General features: G+C 44.3%; 1 pseudogene; it reads left to right on the top strand.

Moving 5' to 3' along the window:
• Positions 1 to 2,074: 2,074 nt before the first annotated feature.
• On the top strand, positions 2,075 to 15,925 carry LOC106598095 (3-keto-steroid reductase/17-beta-hydroxysteroid dehydrogenase 7-like; annotated as a pseudogene).
• The last annotated feature ends 709 nt before the right edge of the window (positions 15,926 to 16,634 follow it).

Genomic DNA, 16,634 nt, shown 5'->3' with positions numbered 1-16,634 from the left:
CTCTGGACGCATAAGCGACGGGTTGCCATGTGTCATCATGCTGTTGCAGAAGATCTTCTCCCAGGCCAAACTGTGACGCGTCTGCAGAAATCCTTGTGTTTTTCTCTGGATAATAGAACCTGAGCACTGGCTCTTCTGTGATTGTCTTCTTTAGGTTTTTGAAGTAGTTTTCCTGTTCATGGGACCATTCCCATTCCTTCTTCTGTTCCAGAAGACATCTGAGTGGAGCGGACTGTGCTGACAGTTGAGGTATGAACTTTGCAAGGAAGGTGCTCCATGTTGTTGATGGCTGATGTTTTTCTCAGGTCTGGTTTGACTCCATCCTCTGAAAGTACATCTCCCACGAAGGTAAGTGTTTTCACACCAAACTCGCATTTGTCCTTGTTTAGTTTTAGGTTGACTTTCCGTGTCAGGTCCAGCACTTGTCTCACTCTCGCGTTGTGTTCTTCTTTTGTGGACACCCAGACGATGATGTCATCCATCATGGTTTCCACTCCTGGAATGTGCTCGAAGATCATGTGGAATGTCTTGTGGTAGACCTCTGGTGCTGAGAGAATCCCATATGGTAGATGAAGAAATCTGTACCTGCCCTCAGGTGTGTTGAATGTGCATAGCCTTGAGCTTGCATCTTCTAGCTTCATTTGCCAGAATCCTGATGAGGCATCAAGTTTACTGAACCACTTTGCTCCAGCAAACTGCGACATTATCTCTTCTCTGGTTGGCAACTTGAAATGCTCTCTCTTGATTGCTTTGTTGAGATCTCTCGGGTCTAGACATATCCTGAGATCGCCGTTCTTTTTTACCACAATAACCAGTGAGCTTACCCAGTCTGTAGGTTCATCCATTTTTGTGATGACGTCCATCTTTTCCATGCGTCCGTGTTCCTCCTTGAGCTTTTTCCTCAGTGCAAATGGAACTTTTCTGCATGCATGCACAACTAGAGTAATTGTCATCAGTACATATTTTGTGTTCTCCTGGTAAACGTTGAAGACCCTCAAACACGTCCTCATACTCAGCCAGTAGTGATTCTTGGTCATTATAACCAGTAACCTTAATTTTCACCGGGTGTATTTTGCTCTTCACCTTCAGTGTTTTGTAGTCCTCCAGCGACAACAGGTTTACCTGTGCTCCAGTATCAAGCTTGAATGGTATTATAGTTTCATTCACAGTCAATGGCACAATCCATTCAGCTTTTACTGCATTGCATATTTCCACAGAATCAACAAAGAATTACTCAATCTCCTCCTTGACTGTGTGAACCTTTTTCTTTGCAGCCTCAGCTTTGCAGCATTTTGAGAAATTATTATTTTTCCCACAGATGTTACATGATTTGCCATATGCAGGGCAATTTTTGGGCTTGTGGATAAATCCACATGTAGTGTTTTGATTTCTCTCTTTTGCTTGTTTTTGTTTTGTAAGGTGTTGTGTGTGGTGCTCCTCTCTTTTTATTGCATGCACTGACGTCTCATCCCTGCACAGCTCTTTAGCTTGCACTCTGGTGGTTTCAGCTGCTCGACACATATTCACTGCTTTATCCAAAGTTAAATCTTGCTCATGCAGCAATCTCTCCTTGAGTCCATTATCAAGTATGCCACAGAGTATCCTGTCTTTCACTAGTGAGTCTTTCAGATTTTCAAATTCACACGTTTTGCTCAGTGTGTTCAGCTCAGCGAAATACTGGTCAAAACTGACTCCCTGTTTCTGATCATGAGAGAAACTTGTATCTCTCAAACGTGACGTTCTTGCTTGGTACAAAGTACTCCTCAAATTTTGCCATTAGCACAGTCAATGTCAAGTTTGCCTCGTCTTGCAGAAAGCTATTGTAAATGTCCAACTCCACATTCAAGATTTTCAATCTTTCTGCTGCTTGGGAACCACGATCCTCTTCGCTCTCTGTAGTTAAATCTGATTGGCCAATAGTAGTGTGTCGTCATCCAATCACACGACGTAGCGGTGTATGCATAGGCTACGGTTGTGTTCATGCCATCGAACCAGAGGGCTGTACATTTTACTTGCATTAGTTTCTGCTATCGTTCACCCTTTACCAGTTTTTCACTATAGAAGAAAAGCCATCATGAAGAAAGTGATTGTAGTGACTGGTGCGAACAGGTACGTACATTATTTATAAATTGGCTGACCGTCACTGTCAGGTAATGAATATTACGACCCCTACGATAAATTAATTATTAGCGATACCATGTTGCAAATCACTGCATAGCAGCGAATTAATGTGTTGAAAAAGTCTAGAAAAGTCTAAATTTTTTCAAAAGAACGTGTGTCTACTTCATATATTGTAATATATTACGTTGTAATGACAGAGAGTTGCTGTGAGGGGCAACTGGTAAGTTCCATTCACTTGACTTGTTTCACATGTAGTGAAACTATAGCAATACACTGGCACGTTTACACTGTAAATCACAAGCCCTCACATACTCATGTTATTACAGTCAGTGGACAATCAGTGTATCACCGTCAGTTTATGGATTAGACTGAATGACGACAACGACAAGCTATATATATATATAAAACGTTATATATATGGCTTGTCGTCATTCAGTCTAATGATACACTGATTGTCCCACTGACTGTGTATTAACAGTTAACCTATAGAATTGAAATAAGAATTTATGTAGCAGTGTGAGTATCAGAATGTGAGTGTGTGTGTGTGTCTGTGTGTGTATGCATGTGTGCAGCGTGTACATAAGTGTGTGTGTGTGAGTGTGTCCGTTGGAGAGTAGAAGTCCATATCCTTCTCCTATGTGATCTCCATCTCCACAGTGGTATCGGCCTGTCCCCGTGTGAGCGGCTGCTCTGTGAGGACGCTGGGCTGCAGCTTTGTCTGGCCTGCAGGAACATGCAGAGGGCTGATGCTGCCCGCCCGCCCTACTAACCTCTCACCCCGACGCCCACATAGACCTGCTGCACCTGGACGTTGGCTCTGTCCGCTCGGTGCTCTGCGCCGCCCACGAGGTCAAGGCTAGGTATAGACCATCAGACCATTGACCTGTTAACCCCTCACAGACATACACACACAGTACACACACACACCTGGACATGGGCTCTGTCTGCTTGGTGATCTGCGCTGCCACACATTGGGAGTAATAGTTATTACCCCCTCACACATACTTATACACACACACACACACACACACACACACACACACACACACACACACACACACACACACACACACACACACACACACACACACACACACACACACACACACACACCTTACGCCTCTATCACTCTGACAGCATCATTGCGTAAAATGGTACGCAGCATCATCTGGATGTGTGCAACAACAGTTCAACATTCACCTTCTGCTACCATTTCTGTCAAACCGTCTACACATACAGTTTGATGCATACGTTCAATACATCCAATGTACAGTATGCACTACACAGAACGCACTGCAACTTCCTCTGCAACCCAATGCATGTACTTGAATGTACTTCTGGTGTACCAAAATGCAGTGATCGAGGCGTAATACACACTCTACATCCTGTTCGATGTGACATCAATAAATACTTTTACTAATACTCATTCCACAGGTACACCAGACTGGACTACCTATACCTTAATGCCGGGATCATGCCCAATCCACAGGTTGACATCAAAGCTTTTTTCAAGGGCCTATTTTCTAGGTAATGTTCAAATGAACCTTCAAGCCATCTCTCAACTTAAACACACACCATTTAATTTCTTAACTACTGCAAAACTACACTCCTCAAGTACAAATCAGTTTCAATTTGACCTTTAAAATGACCGCAACAAAACAACGTTTGAACCCTTCTTCAGACACGATGTCCATTAAGTGCTCTGATCAGTGGTGTAAAGTACTTAAGTAGTACTTTAAAGTATTTTTACATAAGTCGTTTTTTGGGGTACTGTACTTTACCTTACTATTTATATTTCTGACAAATTTTACTTTTACTTCACTACATTCCTAAAGAAAATAACATACTTTTTCATCCATACATTTTACCTAACACCCAAAAGTATTTGTTACATTTTGAATGCTTAACAGGACAGGAAAATGGTCAAATTCACGCACTTATCAAGAGAACATCCCTGGTCATCCCTACTGCCTCTGATCTGGCGGACTCACTAAACACAAAAGCATCTTTTGTAAATTATGTCTGAATCCGTACATTTTTAAAACAAGAAAATGGTGCTGTATGCTTTGCTTAATATAAGGAATTTGAAATGACTTATACTTTTACTTTTACTTTTGATAGTTAAGTATATTTAGAACCAAATACTTTTAGACTTTTACTCAAGTCATTTTCCTGGGTGACTTTCACTTTTACTTGAGTAACTTTCTATTAAGGTATCTATACTTTTACTCAAGTATGATAATTGGTTATTTTTCCACCACTGGCTATGATGTGATGTCATCTTTGTGCTGCAGCAACGCTGTCAACATGTTTGCCACAGCAGAGGGCCTCCTAACCCAGCAGGACTGCGTCAACAAAGACGGACTACAGGAAGTGTTCGCCACAAACCTCTTCGGTCATTTCATGCTGGTGAGTCACGTCTTATCTGATCTTATCGTAACATTTCTCAACAGAGAGAGGTTTGTCTCAAATGGAAACAGAGCCTGGAAATTCAAACATAAGGGCCAGGAGTTTTTCCTTACCCACATAAAGGTAGTTTTACCAGCCGAAGGTAAATTGATACCCAGCTCACTGTAACGGGTAGTAACATCTAGAGACTGACAACATTAACTATTAAACATCTTTGTTTCCATCTTGTCCATTTTGTTTCCATTCCGCACTGTCCCGAAGCCACTCCTGCGCTATCTTGGCTGCGTGCTTAGGATCGTTGTCCTGTTGGAAGGTGAACCTTCGCCCCAGTCTGAGGTCCTGAGTGCTGTGGAGCAGGTTTTCATCAAGGATCTCTCTGTATTTTGCTTCATTCATCTTTCCCTCGACCCTGACTAGTCTCACAGTCCCTGCCACTGAGAAACATCTCCATAGCATGATGTTGCCACCACCATGCTTCCCCGTAGGGATGGTGCCAGGTTTCCTCCAGACGTGTCGCATGGCATTCAGGCCAAAGAGTTCAATCTTGGTTTCATCAGACCAGAGAATCTTGTTTATCATGGTCTTAGAGTCCTTTAGGTGCCATTTGGCAAACTCCAAGCGGGCTGTCATGTGCCTTTTATTGAGGAGTGACTTCTGTCTGGCCACTCTACCATAAAGGCCTGATTGGTGGGGTGCTGCAGAGATGGGTGTCCTTCTGGAAGGTTCTCCCATCTCCACAGAGGAACTCTGGAGCTCTGTCAGAGTGACCATCAGGTTCTTGGTCACCTCCCTGACCAAGGCCCTTCTCCCCCGACTGCTCAGTTTGGCCAGGTGGCCAGCTCTAGGAAGAGTCTTGGTGCTTCCAAACTTCTTCCATTTAAGAATGATGGAGGGGACCTCCCGAGTGGTGCAGCGGTCTAAGGCACTGCATCGCAGTGCTAGAGGCGTCACTACAGATCCGGGTTCGATCCCGTGCTGTGTTGCGACCGGGAGACCCATGAGTGGCCCAGTGTCGAACAGGTTAGGGGAGGGTTTGGCCGGCTGGGATGTCCTTGTCCCATCTAGCGACTCGTTGTTTTTTAAATAAGAATGATGGAGGCCACCGTGTTCTTGGGGACCTGCAATGCCGCATACATTTTTTGGTACCCTTCCCCAGATCTGTGCCTCGACACAATCCTGTCTCAAAACTCTACAGACAATTCCTTGGCCCAAGGGGGTGTGATATATGGCCAATATACCACGGCTAAGGGCTGTTCTTATGCGCAACACAACGTGGAGTGCCTGGATACAGCCCTTAACCGTGGTATAATGGCCATATACCACACACCCCTGAGATTCCTTATTGCTATTATAAACTGGTTGCCAATGTAATTAGAGCAGTAAAAATAAATGTTTTGTCATACCCATGCTATACGGTCTGATATACTACGGCTGTCAGCCAATCAGCATTCAGGGCCAGTTTATAAGGGAAAATAATCTCACCTTGGTGCAGGTTGTGTCCCTCCATAATATTATGTTGTATTATTTGTCCCTATGATCCAGGTCAGGGAGTTAGAGCCAGTCCTGTGCCAAGCTGGTCAGACCTCCCAGGTAGTGTGGACTTCGTCCAGCAATGCCAGACGCTCAGCCTTCAATCTAGATGATGTTCAGCATAGAAGAGGGACTGAGCCCTACACCTCCTCCAAGTATGCCTCCGATTTCCTCAGCCTAGCACTCAACATACACAACAACAGCCACATGCTTATTCTGTTGCACATGTCAGTGTTCACTTATTGGTAAATCAGGAGAAACTGGCGGACTGTGGCTGATCTATTTTGGGTCCTGGCAAGAGACGTGTACTAGGTGAGGTACACATTCAGTGGTGGGTTGTGACGGATCCATTCTGGCTCCTGACTTGGTGAGAGACTGGATTGTTTGTGCTAGAGCCTCATGGAGTTGCGAATGATGTCCTCTGTCATTGTTCATAATGTCAAGCTTCATGACACTTATACAGTATTTAGTTCAACTCTACATCATAAGTCAGGTCATGTATCTGATAACCAATAATCATACATGTTTTACATGATTGACAGGGGCTGTACTCGTCAGTGATTTGTCCAGGGCTGGTCATGACCAATCTGACCTATGGAATCCTCCCCTCCTTCCTCTGGACCCTCATCATGCCTATCATGTGTCTCGTAAGTTGGTTTTACTCTTTAGTCTTCTTTTACTCCATTACTGTATTGACATTATTTGGTAGTACCTTACTGTAACGGTAGTTCTGTATTGTCATTTTTTAGTACCTTACTGTAACGGTAGTTCTGTATTGTCATTATTTGTTAGTACCTTACTGTAACGGTAGTACTGTATTGACATTATTTGTTGTGGTCTTGTGATTTCCCCAGAAAAGCAGATTTGTGTAGACTTGTATTGTTACTCAACATGTTTGTCTTCATGAACAGACAAGAATCTTCACCAACACGTTCCCATTGACACCATACAATGGAGCGGGAGCCATGGTATGTATCGCAGAAACCAATCTAAACAGTTCAGATATGTATTATTTACATATTAACAGTTTGTGAAATATCTTTGTGGGTTGGTTTCCCATACACAACATAGCCCTGGACTAAAAAGGACCAGGCTTAATCTGTGTCTGGGAAACCAGCCATATATTACATTTCTGTAATATTTACCATCAATTAACTTGTTTTTACAATCTATGAACCTGTTTTGGCAGTTATTGGATAGTTTACAGTATAAGAATATTTAAATATGAAATCAGTATTTTACAGTATTTTCTTAGTATTTTACAGTTAATTACCACTACGTCCTTATACTGTATATAATAAAGAAAACTCAAGAAATAAGAGAGGAAGCTAGATACAGGGTTAATGCAAATACCAACTGTACAATGTGCAGGGACACTGGAGTATTGAGGTAGATATGTACATGTTGGCAGGGATTAGGAGAAAGTGACTGGTATCAGGATTAATAATAGTAGTAAACCGAATGGCAGCATTATAAGTGGTGGGTGTTTGTGAAAGACTGGGAGTGTAGGTGTGATTGGCAGATATACAGTGCATTCGGAAAGTATTCAGACCCCTTGACTTTTTACACATTTTGTTACATTACAGCCTTATTCTAAAATGTATTAAATAGTTTTTTTCCCTTATCAATCTACACACAATACCCCATAATGACAAAGCAAAAACTGGTTTTATAGAAATTTTAGCAAATGTATTAAAAAATTAAAAACTGAAATATCACATTGACATAAGTATTCAGACCCTTTATTAAGTACTTTGTTGAAGCACCTTTGGCAGCGATTATAGCCTCGAGACTTCTTGGGTATGACGCTACAAGCTTGGCACACCTGTATTTGGGGAGTTTCTCCCATTCTTCTCTGCAGATCCTCTCAAGCTCTGTCAGGTTGGATGGGTAGCGTTGCTGCACAGCTATTTTTAGGTCTCTCCCGAGATGTTAGATCGTGTGAAGCTTCACCACAGTCTGAAGTCCTGAGCGCTCTGGAGCAGGTTTTCATCAAGGATCTCTCTGTACTTTGCTCCGTTCATCTTTCCCTCGATCCTGACAAGTCTCCCAGTCCCTGCCGCAGAAAAACATCCAGACATTTCCTCCAGACGTGACGCTTGGCATTCAGGCAAAAGAGTTTCATCAGACCAGAGAATCTTGTTTCTCATGGTCTGAGTCCTTTAGGTAATAATGTTCTATACACTGATCGTTACAGGAAACATACTGATCGTAACAGTTTGTTGAGGGCTGACAGTTGTCACTCACTTCCCTTGAAAAATTGTTTGCCCTACAGCCAATTCTGTCGAATCAAAAGAATTTGCAAAAAACAATCAGATTTCGACAGAAATATGGCTGAGACGCAAAGAAAGTTCAAGGAGAGGGGGTACAAAAATGATCAGATTAATATTGCCATTAATAAAATTCAAAACAAAACGAGACATGACCTTTTTCAAGGTCAGTCTCGCAAAAAGAGGCATTCTTGCGTTCTAACTACCCGCTATTCAAAGCGCTCTGAACAAATTAAGGGAATCGTTCACAAACATTGGCACATTCTAAAATACGATGATAGTCTCGGTAATGTGTTTTCGGACCTTCCCTTGGTCGTATTCTCGCGGGGCAGAAATCTCAGAGACCAATTGGTACACTGTCACGTCCTGACCATAGTAAGATGTTATTTTCTATGGTAGAGTAGGTCAGGGCGTGACAGGGGGTGTTTTTCTATGTTTTGTATTTCTATGTTCATTTTCTAGTTTTGTATTTCTATGTTGGTTTTGTTTGGGATGATCTCCAATTAGAGGCAGCTGGTCCTCATTGTCTCTAATTGAAGATCATACTTAAGTAGGGTTTTTTTCCACCTGGGTTGTGGGATCTTATTTTTGTATTGCTCAGTGAACCCTGCAGAACGTGACGTTCGTGTTTCTTTGTTTATTGTTTTTGTATAGTGTTCTGAGTATAATAATAAATATTTATCATGATCACTCAACACGTTGCACCTTGGTCTACTCCTTACGACGATCGTCACAGAAGATCCCACCACAAAAGGACCAAGCAGCATGATCAGGAGTGGACCTGGATCCTGGACGTGGGAGGAGATCCAGGCTGGATGGGATCGCCTCCCATGGGAACAGGTGGAGGCAGCGAGAGCAGAACGGCAACGTTACGAGGAACGAGCACGGCAACGACGGAAGCACGAGAGGCACACGGGGAGTTTGGCAGAGTCAGGGTGGAGACCTGAGCCAACTCCCTGTGCTTACCATGGGGAGCGAGTGAAGAAGCAAGCACCGTGTTATGCGGTGATGCGCACTGTGTCGCCAGTGCGCATTCACAGCCCGGTGCAATCTGTGCCCGCGCCCCGCATTCGCCGTGCTAGGTTGAGCATTCAGCCAGGACGGGTGGTGCCAGCTCAGTGCTCCTGGTCTCCAGTTCACCTTCTCAGTCCAGGATATCCTGCGCCGGCGCTACGCACTGTGTCGCCAGTGCGCCTGCACAGCCCAGTTCGTCCTGTGCCAGCAACCCGCCCTTGCCGGACTAAAGTAAGCATCCAGCCAGGACGGGTTGTGCCAGCCATAAGCTCCATAAGCTCCTCCACGGCCCAGTATACCCTGTGCCTGCTCTGCGCACCCGGCCTCCAGCGACGTTCCTTAGTCCAGAGCTCTAAGCGACGTTCCTTAGTCCAGAGCTCTAAGCGACATTCCCCAGTCCGGAGCCTCCAGCGACGTTCCCTAGTCCGGTGAGACCTGTTCCGGCTCCACGTACGAAGCCTCCAGTGATGATCCATGGCCCGGAGCCTGTAGGGATAATCCATGGCAAGAAGCCTGTAGGGATGATCCATGGCCCGGAGCCTGTAGAGATGATCCATGGCACGAAGCCTCCAGTGATAATCCATGCCCCTGAGCCTCCAGTGATGATTCATGGAACAAAGCCTCCAGTGGTGATCTAAGGCGCGGAGCCTGCAGTGATGATCCATGGCATGGAGCCTGTAGCGACGGTCCCCAGTCTGGAACCTCCTGAGACGGCCCGCAGCCCGGAACCTACTGAGACGGCCCGCAGCCCGGAACCTACTGAGACGGCCCGCAGCCCGGAACCTCCAGCGGCAGTCTGCAGTACAGAGCCTCCGGCGATGATCCACGGTCCGGTGGCACAGAAGCAGAGGGATCAGCGGGCAGAGCGGGGGTTACACCCCGAACCAGAGCTGCCTCCTCTACTGGAGGATTCGCTGGATGATAAGGTTCTGGGTACTGCACCAGAGCCGCCATAGACATTAGTTACCCACCCTACAGTTTTTTTTGTTTTGGGGGGGGGTTGTTTAGGTGCGGTCGGAGTCCGCACCTTTGGGGGGTTACTGTCACGTCCTGACTATAGTAAGATGTTATTTTCTATGGTAGAGTAGGTCAGGGCGTGACAGGGGGTGTTTTTCTATGTTTTGTATTTCTATGTTCATTTTCTAGTTTTGTATTTCTATGTTGGTTTTGTTTGGGATGATCTCCAATTAGAGGCAGCTGGTCCTCGTTGTCTCTAATTGGAGATCATACTTAAGTAGGGGTTTTTTCCCACCTGGGTTGTGGGATCTTGTTTTTGTATTGCTCGATCGTGATGTGACGATCGTCACATTCACTCTGATTTACCACCCCAAGATATTCCTGAACAACGTCTATTTGCGCCCCTACTGGATGGAAATTACAAGTGTAATGACTGTACTCAATGCAATGGCACTTATAAATGTAGATCCTTCAAACACCCACAAACAGGGAAATCGATCCCAATCAAAGGTGTTATTACGTGCTCCACTAAGGCAGTTATTTATCTTATAACTTGTCCTTGTGGTAAAAATGTGTGGGTAAAACAAAGCGTGAATTAAAAGTATGTATCTCAGAGCATCGTAGCACCATTAGGTGCAAAAACTAAACGTACCCAGTTGCGGCCCACGTTTTGGAAGCAAACCACTCGATTTCGTCTCTGCATTATATTGGATTCGAACATGTCACCCTCCCTAGGAGAGGGGGTGACCTTGATAATTTATTGTTAAAACGAGAGGCTGCCTGGATCTTTAATTTAAAGACCCTTGCACCCTTCGGTCTCAACATAGACTTTGATCTTAACCCATTCTTGTGATTATTGTGACTTTGCCATTGTAATTGTTTGTAAGCTTGTGTAGTCTAAAATGAATCTATGATCGTATGCTATCCGTTTGGTTTTTGTATGCTGTTCTTTGGATGCCATTTTTATATTTGAGAATTAACCAATGATATTAGGCCACACTTGGCCATGATTACAGACACCTGTGTGTCTTTTGACACTATATAAATGAGTCATCTCGCCGTGTTTGTGATCATACCCTGATGAAGACAGCTTGGCTGTCGAAGCGTTGGATATAACATTTTTGCATCTTAGCTCCTAGAGTGTGCAGCTCAAACCTTATTTCCTGAGTCCTTTAGGTGCCTTTAGGCAAACTCCAAGCGGGCTGTCATGTGCCTTTTTATGAGGAGTGGCTTCCATCTGGCCACTCTACCATAAAGGCCTGATTGGTGGAGTGCTGCAGAGATGGTTGTCCTTTTGGAAAGTTCTCCCATCTCCACAGAGGAACTCTGGAGCTCTGTCAGAGTGACCATCGGGTTCTTGGTCACCTCCCTGATCAAGGCCCTTCTCCCCCGATTGCGGCCAGCTCTAAGAAGAGTCTTGGTGGTTCCAAACTTCTTCCATTTAGAAATGATGGACGCCACCGTGTTCTTGGGGACCTTCAATGCTACATACATTTTTAGTTACCCTTTCCCAGATCTGTGCCTCGATATAATCCTGTCTCGGAACTCTACAGACAATTCCTTCAACCTCATGGCTTGGTTTTTGCTCTGACATGCACTGTCAACTGTGGGACCTTATATAGAGAGGTGTGTGCCTTTCCCAATCATAGACTCCAATCAAGTTGTAGAAACATCTCAAGGATGATCAATGGAAACAGGATGCACCTGAGCTCAATTACGAGTCTCATAACAAAGGGTCTGAATACTTACGTAAATAAGGTATTTTTATAAAAAATGTTATACATTTGCAAACATTTCTTAAAACCTGTTTTTGCTTTGTCATTATGGGGTACTGTGTGTAGATTGATGAGGGAAAACATAGATTTAATACATTTTAGAATAAAGCTTTAAAGCAGGGGTGGTCAACTCCAGTCCTCGAGGGCCTGATTGGTGTCACAGTTTTGCCCCAGCTAACACACCTAATCATGATCTTCAGTTCAGAATGTAATCAGATTAATCAGCTGTGTTTTCTAGGGATGGAGAAAAAGTGTGACACCATTTTTTATTTAATTTTTTATTTGTTTCACCTTTATTTAACCAGGTAGGCCAGTTGAGAACAAGTTCTCATTTACAACTGCGACCTGGCCAAGATAAAGCAAAGCAGTGTGACAAAAACAACAACACAGAATTACACATAAACAAACGTACAGTCAATAACACAATAGAAAAGAAAAATAGAAAAATCTATGTACAGTGTGTGCAAATGTAGAAGAGTAGGGGGGTAGGCAATAAATTGGCCATAGAGGTGAAATAATTACAATTTAGCATTAATACTGGAGTGATAGATGTGCAGATGATGATGTGCAAGTAGAGATACTGGGGTGCAGAAGAGCAAGAGGGTAAGCAATAATATGGGGATGAGGTAGTCGGGTGTGCTATTTTCAGATTGGCTGTGTACAGGTACAGTGATCGGTAAGCTGCTCTGACAGCGGATGCTTAAAGTTAGAGAGGGAGATATAAGATTCCAACTTCAGGTCTAGAGTGTCTCCCCCTTTGAAGAGGGGGATGACCGTGGCAGCTTTCCAATCTTTGGGGATCTCAGACGAGATGAAAGAGAGGTTGAATAGGCTAGTAATAGGGGTTGCAACAATTTCGGCTGATCATTTTAGAAAGAGAGGGTCCAGATTGTCTAGCCCGGCTGATTTGTAGGGATCCAGATTTTGCAGTTCTTTCAGAACATCAGCTGTCTGGATTTGGGTGAAGGAGAAGCGGGAGGGGTTTGAGCAAGTTGCTGCATTGGGTGCTGAGATGTTGGCCAGGGTAGGGGTAGCCAGGTGGAAAAATGCTTATTGAAATTATCGATTATCGGAGGTTTATCGGTGGTGACAGTGTTTCCTATCCTCAGTGCAGTGGGCAGCTGGGAGGAGGTGCTCTTATTCTCCATGGACTTTACAGTGTCCCAAAACTTTTTGGAATTAGTGCTACAGGAAGCAAATTTCTGTTTGAAAAAGCTAGCCTTAGCTTTCCTAACTGACTGAGTATATTGGTTCCTGACTTCCCTGAAAAGTTGCATATTGCGGGGACTATTCAATGCTAATGCAGAATGCCACAGGATGTTTTTGTGCTGGTCAAGGGCACTCAGGTCTGGGGTGAACCAAGGGCTATATCTGTTCCTGGTTCTACATTTTTTTAATGGGGCATGCTTATTTAAGATGGAGAGGAAAGCACTTTTGAAGAGGAACCAGGCATCCTCTACTGACGGGATGAGGTCAGTATCCTTCCAGGATATCCGGGCCAGGTCGATTAGAAAGGCCTGCTCGCTGAAGTGTTTTAGGGAGCATTTAACAGTGATGAGGGGTGGTCATTTGACCGAGGACCCAGTACGCACACAGGCAATGAGGCAGTGATCGCTGAGATTCTGGTTGAAGACAGCAGAGGTGTATTTAGAGGGCAGGTTGGTCAGGATGATATCTAATCAATCAGGCCCTCGAGGACTGGAGTTGCCCACCCCTGCTTTAAAGTAACAAAATGTGGAAAATGTCCAAGGGTCAGAATACTTTCCAAATGCACTGTACATGTAAACAGGGCTGAAAAGTGACTGATAGCAGGAATATATAAATAGAAGCTGTTTAGGAGTCTTTTGGTCTGAGCCTTGATGCACCAGTACAGACAGCACTGGGCATTCAGACGGCACTGGGCATTCAGACGGAGCTGGGCAGTCAGACGGCGCTGGGCATTCAGACGGCACTGGGCATTCAGACGGCACTGGGCATTCAGACGGCACTGGGCATTCAGACGGAGCTGGGCAGTCAGACGGCGCTGGGCATTCAGACGGCACTGGGCATTCAGACGGCACTGGGCATTCAGACGGCACTGGGCATTCAGACGGAGCTGGGCAGTCAGACGGCGCTGGGCATTCAGACAGCGCTGGGCATTCAGACGGCACTGGGCATTCAGACGGCACTGGGCATTCAGACGGCACTGGGCATTCAGACGGAGCTGGGCAGTCAGACGGCGCTGGGCATTCAGACAGCACTGGGCATTCAGACGGCACTGGGCATTCAGAAGGCGCTGGGCATTCAGACGGCACTGGGCAGTCAGACGGCACTGGGCATTCAGACGGCACTGGGTATTCAGACGGCGCTGGGTATTCAGACGGCGCTGGGTATTCAGACGGCGCTGGGCATTCAGACGGCGCTGGGCATTCAGACGGCACTGGGCATTCAGACGGCACTGGGAATTCAGACGGCACTGGGCATTCAGACGGCGCTGGGTATTCAGGCGGCGCTGGGTATTCATGGGATTACTGCATTATCACATACTTATCTGGTGATTTTGGTGTGTTTATACAGAAGCTGATTTTACAGTTGAATATGTCACTCTCAACAGCTTAAAATGTTTTGATTCTAATTCCTTTCAGTGATTTTTCATAATGGGAAATTTAATCCTGTCTTTTATAGCACTTGCTGTTTGTGCAAAAACCGGAGTCCCTGGATCCAAAGTACCACAGTTTGACGTCATGCATGGGGAGCAACTACACGCAACCTCGACAAGTGAGAGTGTCTCGTAAAAAGTTTTTGGAAAGCAAGGCCCAAGATAAACATCTGTGAAGGTGTGAACAGGTTCTATATGAATATTTCAGTCTGATAAGGGTTGATGTCATAGTTTTACGTTCACACACGCACTATACACACACGTACACACAGATTTTGTGTTGTAGATATGTGGTAGTAGAGTAGGGGCCTGTTTTTAATATTTTTTAAATTGTATAAACTGCCTTAATTTTGCTGGACCCCAGGAAGAGTGGGGATCCATAATAAATACAAATACAGGGGGATTTAATTCAAATTATATGCCTCTTTCTTTCAAATTGAAAGAAAAAAGCTTATCTAGACATTTTCATGTTATGTTATAGCGTTTAAAAGGTAAGGTTATCTAGGCTGTTCTTCCATGGCTTTGCTGTTTTGTGTTTTTCAGATGGACGTAGATGACGACGTGTCAGAGGCCCTGTATGTGAAACTGCTGGAAATGGAAAAAGCTACTCATAAGAGATTAAAAGAGGAGGATGATGATAAACAAGCTTACAAAAAGTACCTCCACCAGACAGAGTAGTCTTTTGTCCAGCTATTCTCCTTGACTGACTAGTTTAACCACTTGACTTTTATTCTATAACATAGAATCTATATGGATGAAACGGTTTTACTCAGGTGTGAATATAAGGAAACAGTGTCCTCTGTATAAATTAACCATCGCCATGAGGCACTACACTTTCATTGTCTTACGTCAGATGGCAACCAATCAGTGCAAGTGGAATCGTCGCGCTATCTGACGTAAGACAATGGAGAAACCCTCTAACAAAGATCAGATGGATCTCTTTCTGGTTCCAAATAGCACCTATACTGCAACGCTATTAAAATAGAATTGAATAGGGGTCATTTGTTATTGTCACTTTGAAAGGGACTAGGCTGTAAATTCCTGCTGCTAACTCATTGATCTAAATGTGGTGGCTCTATGCTATGAAGACCTTTTGTGAATAATAAAGCACACATGGTAATAATTTGACCAAAATTAGATAGATAAATGATGCCAAAGCATTCATTTTCTGTGAGTGTTAGGTTCACAGGTGCTGCCTTATGGTAAGATGAAGAGCTACTTGTGAGCTGTAGAACTTTTATTAAACTGTACGTTTAAAATGAACGATTTTTGCCCATCTCGTTTCATTTGTTAGAACTAAAATGTTAGAGCAACAACAGTTGGTGTGGTCTGTATTGCTGAGTGTGTGAACTGAAATAGCCAAGCTCACTGGTGTAACTAAGACACCAGCCATGTCTCTTTACCTGATAGCTTCATCATTCTACACACAGGCTGCTACGGTGTGGTGTAGCCTTATAGAACATGAATTATTTTATTATTTGGGGTCTTTTTTACCCCTTTCGTGATATCCAATTGGTAGTTACAGTCTTGTCCCATCGCTGCAACTCCTGTACGGACTCGTGAGAGGCGAAGGTCAAGAGCCGTACGACCCCTCCAAGCCGCACTACTTCTTGACACACTGCTCGCTTAACCAGGAAGCCAGTCGCACCAGTGTGTCTGTCGGGAAACACCATTCAGCTGGCAACCGAAGTCAGTGTTCATGTGCCCGGCCGCCACAAGGAGTCGCTAGAGCGCGAATATTTACTTAAACTCTTCTTGAACTGCACTGTTGGTTAAAAGGGCTTGTAAGTAAGCATTTCACGGTAAGGTCTACACTTGTTGTATTCGGCGCATGTGACAAATAAAGTTTGATTTGATTTCTTAACCAGTCAGCAGTGTAAAGGCATTTTGTTTTGTCAATGAACATGCATTTTAATAGCA

The sequence above is a fragment of the Salmo salar genome, chromosome 03, assembly GCF_965601325.2.
Source record: "Salmo salar chromosome 03, fSalSal1, whole genome shotgun sequence".
Classification (NCBI taxonomy): domain Eukaryota; kingdom Metazoa; phylum Chordata; class Actinopteri; order Salmoniformes; family Salmonidae; genus Salmo; species Salmo salar.
The sequence above is the reverse complement of the archived record's forward strand: the minus strand, read 5'-3'. Positions and strand labels throughout refer to the sequence as shown.